Consider the following 10,204-nt stretch of genomic DNA (forward strand, 5'->3'; position numbering starts at 1 on the left):
AAAAAAAAAAGTATTTTTCACAGAAGACATTCTGACATATCACCGTATAAAGCATAGGTCTAGATAGTAAGATTATTGATGGATTATCAATGGCTTAATTCCATTTAGCTGCTTCAGTTTCAGGGTACATGAGCAGACATTTGAACAAAATAGAGATGTGGTTAAAGTTTTTAGTAACAACTGTGCTTTTCCAGTTACTGCAAGTCAAATATCTGCTGTGAAAAAGGCCAACATTATATCCTTAATCTTGGGAAACCAGCCTGTATGTTCAGGTAACATATCTGACATCTCTTTTTATCTTCTCGTCAACATTTCCTTTAACTTTTTATCGATAAATTGGTTCACAATAACAATTAATTCTACAGTGTATCTGGAGAAAGACATTTTTCATGTCAAAATGAGAGCTCTGTAGAAGATTTGTTGAAAGCTAGTTGGAGTGAGAGAACTATTTGCCGGTAGAGGGAAAGTGAATGCACCATGCATCTTGAAAGAAGACAATGCAACATTGTCTTATTCGGCAAGTTACTGCCATCTTATTGTTCAAAACATGTATTCTCCTTAGAGTTCACTCACATTTCATCCAAGAACAAATTGTTATTTTCACATGTTGCATCAGTGTGTTGTGCAAAAGCTTGGCTTCATCAGCCAAAGGTTATTGCTGAAATCATAAGGGGGAAAAAACATTACCACATGATATTTCGATCAGCAACGTGCCCTGATGTGTTCCTGCCGTCTTCTTGGCCCCATTAAGATAATCAATCACAGTCTTGTGCCTCATGTTATGACACATATTGACATATGGAAGACCTTATCATCAGCTCTCACTGCATGCTGGATGTAACTTGTTAAGGAATCTTTGCATGATGTCACTCACAGTGTGTGGAATTCGCAGAGATCTGCTGTGAAGATCATCTCGCCACTCCCCGGGGTAAGAAGTGAGATGGCAGCCAGAGGCGCCATATCTCCCGCTCTTCTGCAGCTGACTGCCAGTACTTGTTTCTCTTTTCAAGCTCCAGCAGTGCAAATAAGAACTCATATTTCTTCATTTAGGGGTATTCTGCAAATGTGATTGTCAGTTCATCTTTCAACAGGCACTTAACTGAAAAGACCCCTCCAGAAAACATCAAGGAACACGCCAGAGTGCACGTACACAAAGGCTGATGCTTGCTGCGAAGAAAAGGCTCTTTGCTTTACATTGTATCTCTGTGTGTGCAGAGGAGGGAGGAAATCCCTGCTGCCCACAAAGACCCATTACCTACTATTCCTCCTGAGCACATACATAGTTTCTATCCAGAACAAACACAAACTTAAAAACATCACAACCTAATTATTAGTTACTCAATCTGTCCCTGTGATATTATCTTTTCCTTCCCTCAATTGCCTTCTTTGCCACTAACTCATATCTCAGAGGTTATCTCTCACGTTCTCAGAGCAGGGTTCACATATCCCCCTGAGGCACAAACATATGCCAAACCCTTCCCTATCTTTTCCCTTTCTCTCACACCTGCCAGCAAGCCTGCAAATGTATCCTTTTTATATAGATATAATCCAAGAATTCTTTCACTTTGTTATATAAAGACAACTTGAGAGGCCTGTTTTAGTCTATGGGTCTAAGTCTCAGGATAATTATTTAGTGAATTCTTGTTGCTATCACGTTGCTAAAACAGACCCCAAACTGAAGTTGATAGAAATATAATGAAACCCAGGATAACAGGCACAATCTAGGTCAGTGGAACTTGTCTGTAATGAAATCCAAGTGTGATAATGCGAACGGGAGCCCCTCTCCAGGTTGTGTGCAAGTTCATACATGCCCTTGGCTGGCCCGGTAGAAAAGTGTCAGTGAGGGAAAACAGTCGTCCCCTTTGGATGATGTCAGGGGCGATGATGGATGACATCACTGACCACAACACCCAGATAGAGCTGCCTGTGCACATCCTCTTTGTGTCTCAAAATGTCTGAATAATTGTACTGGAGTTACTCACCATAGAAGTGTTCTGGATTCAATTTCCGATTCTCTTCTCATTCTAATCCTAAAGCAGTGCACAAACAATGTAGTTAGCACAGTGTGCTATACAGCTACATGGTTGGCAATGGTTCTGAATAATTAAATCAAACAAACAACTACACATGCATATGGTTTAATCCATTGAACATGTAGTTAGTGCTGAAATAAGAGTCGATTAGTGAGCAAAAATGCTAATTAAATGCTGCTTTCAACTGTTTGGTTTGACTGTAACTTGAATATCTTTGGGCTATGGACTGTTGGTCAGACAAAACACAATTAGAAGACATCATTCTAGTCTTGAGGGACATTTTTAGATTGATAAAAACAGAATAATCGGCATTCAGCCCAGGTGCTGTCAAAAGCCTGGACCTGCTAATGTGTCCTAATTCTACCTCAGAAAATCCCCTCCCTGTTTGTAACAGGAGAGATGGTCATTGACCTCAGTTAGGTGGGTTAATCTATTTGGCTAATGTGGATACCCAAAGGCCCAGGTGTTGCACACCTGGGGCTTTGGTCAGACCGCTCGTGCAGGTGAGTGTGGCTCACCCTCATCCGTCTCCTCGCCGCTCTGCTCCCCCCGCTGCCCTCCCTTAAGCTCCTCTAATTGTGTTCTCATTCCACATCCCCTCGAAAAGCTCCAAACACAATCTGAGCCCCGCCTCACGCTGCCGTTCCTTCTGTTCCTTTCTTCTCACGCAGAGGAATGTTTACTGTGTCTGCTATAAGACAGACAGTGTGATATTCCTGCCAATAGACCAATCAGATGAATAGATGTCAATGTACTTATTCTATTCTCAAAGACGTGCTTTACTCATACACACACATCTATCTCCCACGAACATGAACAAACACAGATGAAAGAACTACTATTACTGTATTTTACAGAACAGCAGGGGACTAAACAATAAAAATGACCAAACCAAAACAAGATCAGTCTGAAAATGAAAACAATGCCTTTTAACTTTCTATCTTCAAAAGTGATATATAAGATTGCAGCACAGAAGCTAAACTTCTTATTCAAACTTACAATACCTGATTTTCTTCCTCATAACCTGTGAAAAGCTGCTTATTCACATACAGGGCAGAAACAGAGCGACATCAGCATTCATTTTGATTTATGTTACTGCTATCTGATGCATGTAAGTCCAATATTTACTCTCCTTTCAGCTCTGTTTTTGGTCCATACCATCTTGTGAGGGAAATGTCTCATCAGCTGCTAAATGTTTCATCAGCTAGTTGCTAACTGTGGTGCTCAGCAGGTGTAGTGGGTTTGCAGAGATAGTTGCCTGCTGCCGCCAAGAATTACAGTATGAGAGCGGTTAGTTACAGCATAACTCTCTCTACAAGTGACTGATGTACACATAGTCAAATATGATGATGAAATTATTATTTCAATGACCAATCAAAAATCGACTCTGAAACTGTGCACCGAAACTAAAGTTTCAGTTTTAGCCTTGACGTGTTTTGTCATAGTGAATGTGATGTCTGACTGCGACAGAAGACGGCCTGTGGAATTGAAACAGTCCAAACTAAATGATATAATAGCCTGGATGGCTCCTCCAGGGTCAGCTGAGGATAAAAACACCTCGCTGTGGTGAGGTGGTGATGATAAGACCAGCTGCAGCTCTGTCCTTATGTCCTCTCGCTTCCAGTCGCCGTTCACCTCAAATGACGGGGTCTGTGCAAACACAACCGTCTCTCATTTTCAGCAGGAGTGTGCCTGTGTGTTTGCCAAACCTCCTCTCTTTAACCGCCTTTTCATTGTCTCTCTCTGGCCTCATGTCCCTATTGCAAACATGAGCCCCAGATTTCTCATCTTAGGTTAATTAAAAGGCCAAACTTGCCTGAACCCCCTCTGTCTTTAGCTTCTCCGTCACCATTTTCATGAATAATTTCATCGTTTCCTTGCAGGGTCAAGGCTGACTTGACCGCCTCAAAGGACTCTCAGTTAATAAAGTTAAACCCTGGTTCAAGAAGAGGCCTTTAGCAGCCTGGGGTTAGATTATCTGGCCGCACCGCTTTGAGTGGCTCGCCTCCAGGAGCTTGAATGGTGGCTGAGCAGGACACAATGCAGCACATGGATTACCTTTTGTGGAAGTGACAAGTTTTAAGGCTGAGTAGGGGGGGTCAGGAGTCCTTTTGAGCTCACGTGGGAAAGTGACAATTTAGCCAGTGCCTTCTTTAGTTACTATGGCAACAATGTCAGTGACACACACACACGCATGCACACACACAATTGCTACGATGCTACGATTTTACTTCTCTGCACTGCTACCACTTTTCTCCCAGAGTTTCACATGCATCATTTTTGATTGCCCTGCTCATCACTTGAGACAAAAGCAGACCTCCAGGCTATGGCAGCCTCTCTACAGGGACCCCCTCCTCACGACCTCACCTTCCCCAATCCCCCCTCAAGGCAGAAACAAATAACCTCCACTGGGATTTCTCAGCAGGAGGCTCCGGTGGTGCAGAGCTGCCGATCACGTTCCCGTGTCCAGCAGCTGAGGAGATGAGAGTCTTTTGTTGTTTCTCTGCTCAAAGTGCGACTTTAACTTACAGTAAACACAGTGAGAACATATGGACCACATGTGGAGCGTACCTCACAGGAAGCCTGCTTTCTTCATCTCACGAGTAAAAGTATCAAACGAAAGCGCAATTGCTTTTCCCGTGCAAATGTGGTATTGATTATGTGCCAAGCCGAATATCGCTCTCATGTTGTGATTGCAGTGGAAACCGCGTAAGCTCTTCTCTTTGATCCCCACACATGCGACTAATAGCAACAGGGTACACAGCATGTGAAGCTAATGCGTCTTCATACAATGGAACAAAGTCGCTCAGGTGGAGCTGGGTTGAGATCTAAGGTGAACTTTAACTGTCGAGGATGGAAAGTGAAATTAAAGTCTTAGGAAAGTCAGGTTGGCATCGTCCTGCAGGAGGAGGCTTATTTGGGGTTTGTTTTCTTGTAGCCATGCTGAATCAGCTCCCTCCACTCTTGAGTCAGAGCTGGGAATGGCTGCCAGCAAGGACAGGCAACCCCTGTGACCTAACTTCTTTTACCTGCCAGACACACACTGAATCACACACACACATATGCAACTTCCACTAGACATGCATACACACACTTGGGTTAGTTATTGCACATGGGTGTGTGTGTGTGTGTGTGTGTGTGTGTGTGTGTGTGTGTGTGAGTGTGAAGCTCTTTCATTTCCTCTGTAATCTCTTAATCATAGAGCCCTCCTGGGGGCTACAGCCTCTGTTTGCACAGCAATCACTTTCCATGATGTCACTTCCCCTCTTAGAATCCCCTCACACACACACACACACACACACACACACACACACACACACACACACACACACACACCTCATACCTACTTGTCATAAAAATTCTGCTTCTTGAAAAGCTCCACTCAAACGTCTTCCTCCCAAATTCAAACTTCCTTGATGATTGAATTGATGTCATTAATAACACTGAATGAAATACACATTTTGTTGAAGTGACTAAAGTTCAAGCCCACAAAACAACACTGCACACGTGCCGAGGAGAGCTGCCAAGAGTCTCATATAACATCTCACTATTTTTAAGTGTTCGTTGTTGTTGGTTTTCAGCAGAGAGGAGAAGGGTAAGAGAAAACGAGGAAGTTCACTCTGGGCTTCCACAGATTGTGTTTGTCTCTGAGGTTTTGGATAATTGGTCATAACAACTGAAGAGACAGAAGGCACTTCGTTAAGGACGAAAGCGTTGAAGGAAGCATGACAGGTTATCACCTGAATTTGTTGGCTGTCCTCGTGCACACCGATGAAACGTTCAACATGCAGAAATGAATTACAGTTCACATTGTTCAAAATGCGACATACTCATTAATTTCAGAAACCAAACTACTGAACAGAATGGCTCCATTCTACCCTCGTGTTGTTGTTGTTAAAATGATCATAAACTATATTATCATTCACTCTGGGACACCTGTTTTCCTTTATTGGATTACAACAATCTCTCTCTTAGTGTCAACAAGTTTAATGGAAACATTGCATCATCATCAACAAACAACAGGGCTATTTATTAACACATTGCACGTGTTGGGAAGAAGTGATGAAATACGATAAATGAATGGTTTCACTGGAGGCCTGTAAACAAACCTGCAGAACTGGGGGAATGGAGCTTCACTGCCATAAAAGCTCCTTTTGTGTGAGTGTGTGTGTATGTGTTTGTGTGTGTGTGCATGTGCGTGTGTGTGTGTGTGTGTGCGTGTGCCTGTGAAACAAAACACAAATCTATCAACACATATGGATTGTGAATGAGGGCAGGTGTTTTGCAATAATAAGTACTGTATGTTTATAGGTATATACTTTGTGTGTGTAGTTGAAAGAGTATGAGCGCACACACACACAGGGATAGTATTCACAGGTTTCATCAACTGCTGGAGGGCAGAAAGCAGACTCCCATACAAATACAATACTGAGCCTCAACATACAACTGAAACTTGGAAAAACCTGCCCAGTGCTGCTTGCTTGTCAGTGTAACATCAGATTTCCCTCAGTGTTCTCATTCTTACTGTATAGCTACTTTTTTTTAATTCACTCTGGTTGTGGCTGCATTTGGTCCACCTACTCCTAAGAAAAATACTTGGTTGAGGTCTGCAAGAGCTCACTCAACTGTATGGAAAACCAAAGAGATGATCTTAAAGGGGCTGCAGGCAACACAGAGCTGATTAGGGATCGGTAGTTCAAAAAACCCTTTGACTTTATGAAATTGATATATTTGTATTCTTAATTGGGCTTTAAGTACAGGTATTGGGCATTTTAAAATTAATATGTCTTCATTAATATGTACAGTCTGTTGCAGCTGCATAAAATGAGCCTCTGTTTGGATCAGCGCTGGAATGCATGTACAGTACTCGAAAGTCAAAGCATAAATATACACAGGCAGAACACCAGCTCGACACATTCCCAATCTCAGTCACAATTAGTAGTTGTATTATTACCCGAATAAGAGTGGAAAACTCCCGCTCACTGTCTTGTTTACTGCTGGTGTGTTTACTTTTTCATACATTTCACAATATTAAACAGTGAATATATGCAACCAAAATCCAGAAAATAAACCTTTGTCAATAATTAGACGTTATATTTACAGCTTTTCATACTCGCTCACATGGATTTGAGTGTTTGTCCGTGTGCGGGATATATAACTGTTACATTCATGCCTCCAGCTTGGCTCTATTTGTGTATTTTAGAAATATTTTAAAGGCGGACTCATATTATCTCAGTTTGCTGTCTGAAGCTGTTATTATCACAGATTTTTCCAGTGCAGCCCAGGTACTGCCTGCCAGCCGGGCTTGTTATCCTCCACTGGACGGAATCAAGGCCATCATTTCTAAAATACACAGCAATTTGCCAGTAAAATAACCAGCTTCCACCAGTCATTCAAATAAATCACTTTAAGCTCCTCTGACACGACACTGGCTAGACAGTCCCTAATAAATGCCTCAAGTTAACGCACACTCAGCAAGGGATCGAGGTTGCCACACACATAAACAGACATCAGACACATTTATACACATAAGCACATGAACAGAGACAAGTACACACACAATCTTCCCCCATCATCCTGCACGGCGTCTCCGTTGATCCCCTCAGCCTAAGCCAGTCTGCTCTGCCTCCCTCTCAACCCAAACAAGCTCACGTTTGGAGAAGAAATTGGTCCAATAAATCAACTGTAACCAACACCAGCACCACGCCTGCGCTCCTCTGACCTCAGGAGCCCCATTAACCGGCTGTAGTGGGGTCCAGGGAGGAAACGGGGCAGCCTGAGCTCCTTCCTCGCTTCCCCGCCCGGCTCAGCACAGCACACGGTGCAGCACGTTTCCCACACATTGTCGGGGTTCACCTCTGACTTCTGACCCTACAGAGGGGGGTTGGATTGGGCTAGGGGCGGGGGACCACCCAGTCAGGCTCTTAGGGGGCCCCCTGGGGATGGGACGGCTGAGGGGTGTGGGGCTAAGACTTCAGGGGCAGCATTATAAGGGGGTAGGGAAGGGGAAGAAGATCAGAGACATGTATTTGGTGCGGATGGGGAAAAAACAGTGAAGGAGGGGTTAAAGGGGTTTTAAACTTTGTGAATGGGAGTCGGGGTCACTAAGTGGTTCACTAAATGACCAGAGGACAGACAGAGAAACCCAAAACACTCACATCTGGGAAAATACTCGTCCTGAAGCTGGTCTCGCTCTTACCACACCTGAGGGTGGGGTCTTGCCTTGATTTGTGTGATTTTGCCACTCTCACAATCTGAGAGATGAAGAACTTTGTTGATTGAAGTCAATCACGGTCGGCGCTCGAGGGTGAAGCGATAACACTAGAGCAGGAGTGAGTAGGACTGATGGAGTGAAGATAGACTGACTCTGTTCAGGGTTGTAAATCTCTCGTTATCACCTACCAAATAATGGTCCCAGGGCATTCACTCAGGCAGGAAGGTGGCCCAATAAAGCTGCCAGATTGTGCAGACACATCATCAGGCTGTGAAGTCTCACTGGTGTTACTGTAGCCACAGTCATTCACACGTCACCTTTACTTTTTTGTGTGTGTCAGAGTTACATTATTGTTGCGTGGTGACACTGTGAGCAGGTCTTGGTTGCACTTTATTTGTAGGGGTGTGAAGAAGACTGGCATGAATGTGTGTGACTGTTGTCATTAAGTGTCATTAAGTGCCATTCAGGTCAATTATGTCGTTTTAAAAGGGGGTTAGCGTTAATTAAGTGAATGGCACTTAATGACAGCAGTCATACACATTCATGACAGGTTTGAGCAACAATTTCACCTATTCTTTTTATTAAAAGTTTTTTAAAGTTTTTTTTCTCACTTTATCTACAGGATTTGGTTTTCTGACCATTTATTTTCCCTCTGTGACTATAGACAGCGAGGAAAAATAACAAAAACAATAATGTAACTTTGACAAAAAAACCCCAACAATTTCTAATGATTTTCTAAAAAACAAAAAACAATTATGCTGTACTGAAACAAATGTAGGCCAATGGCTGCTAGGAATGAAAAAAAAAATCAACCTTTTAACATGCATGCTTTGGACGTGTTTTAACATAAATGTAAAGTAGCACTACTGTAGTCAGTGAGCTAAAGCATTCAAACACCACCACTAACCGCTTTTGGCATGTACTGTTGCACTCAGCCCCAAGCCTATTGGTTGCTACTGCAGCCGTAAATCTTTTAAATGGGTCACAAATATATAGTTTCTTCTTTTTTTTTTTCCTTTAACAGCTGGACACTGTAGTTCTCAGCATATGTTTCTCAAACAGGATTAAAAAGTGCATTTGTTGTAGACTATTTTCAGCTGTGGATTACTACACATTTAGTGCTTTAGTGAGTATTTAGAGTAGCAGATGTACTGTATGTGGGATTGACTCCAGTTACCATATTTATGGGAGTGAAGGAACATGTCACCCAGTGCAATGATGTGACTCATTTAACACACAAGGAACTCTATGGCACAGACCAATAAGCTATATCAGGCAGTTGCCACACAGATGATGCTTTTTATGAGATTTGTTGAAAATAAATATAGAACATGGCTGCTTAAAATGATATATTCATTATAGCTCGGCATGGAGAATACAGATGAAATTTGTGAGTTATAAGCTTTTTGTTATAAGTTATAAGCATTTGTCTGTCTCATCATGCACTACATTGATCTGATTTGATCAGAGCCTGCATGAAGCTACTGTCATGCTGTCCTGACTGCGTATCATGTTGTGTTTGGTGCAGTTTGACAGGTCAGCACACACACACACACACACACACGCACACACACACACACAGGGGAAGAGAGGAGCAGGCAAACAGGGTAATAAAGAAAGAGTGACAGTGGAAACAGAGCAACAAAGAGTGTGAACACAAAGAGATTTGACAGGGCCGCAGCAGGAATGTGCCGGCAGGTAGTGCAGGGGCCCAGGAAGCAGGGAGACATGGGAAAACATGGAAGGGGGAACAATAGCAGCGGTGTGTGTGTGTGTGTGTGTGTGTGTGTGTGTGGTTGGGTTAGGAGGTGGGTTGTAGCTGAGCCCAGGGGTAGATCGGTTTACCCACCACCACTTACCTGCTCAGCCCAGCACTCACGCTGGGAGCAGGTCTCCAAGGGAAATGCATCAATGGCTGCTATTCATATCTGCACATGACTCTCTGTGTGTGTGTGTG

The sequence above is a fragment of the Chelmon rostratus genome, chromosome 7 (assembly GCF_017976325.1).
Source record: "Chelmon rostratus isolate fCheRos1 chromosome 7, fCheRos1.pri, whole genome shotgun sequence".
In the NCBI taxonomy this organism is placed as follows: domain Eukaryota; kingdom Metazoa; phylum Chordata; class Actinopteri; order Chaetodontiformes; family Chaetodontidae; genus Chelmon; species Chelmon rostratus.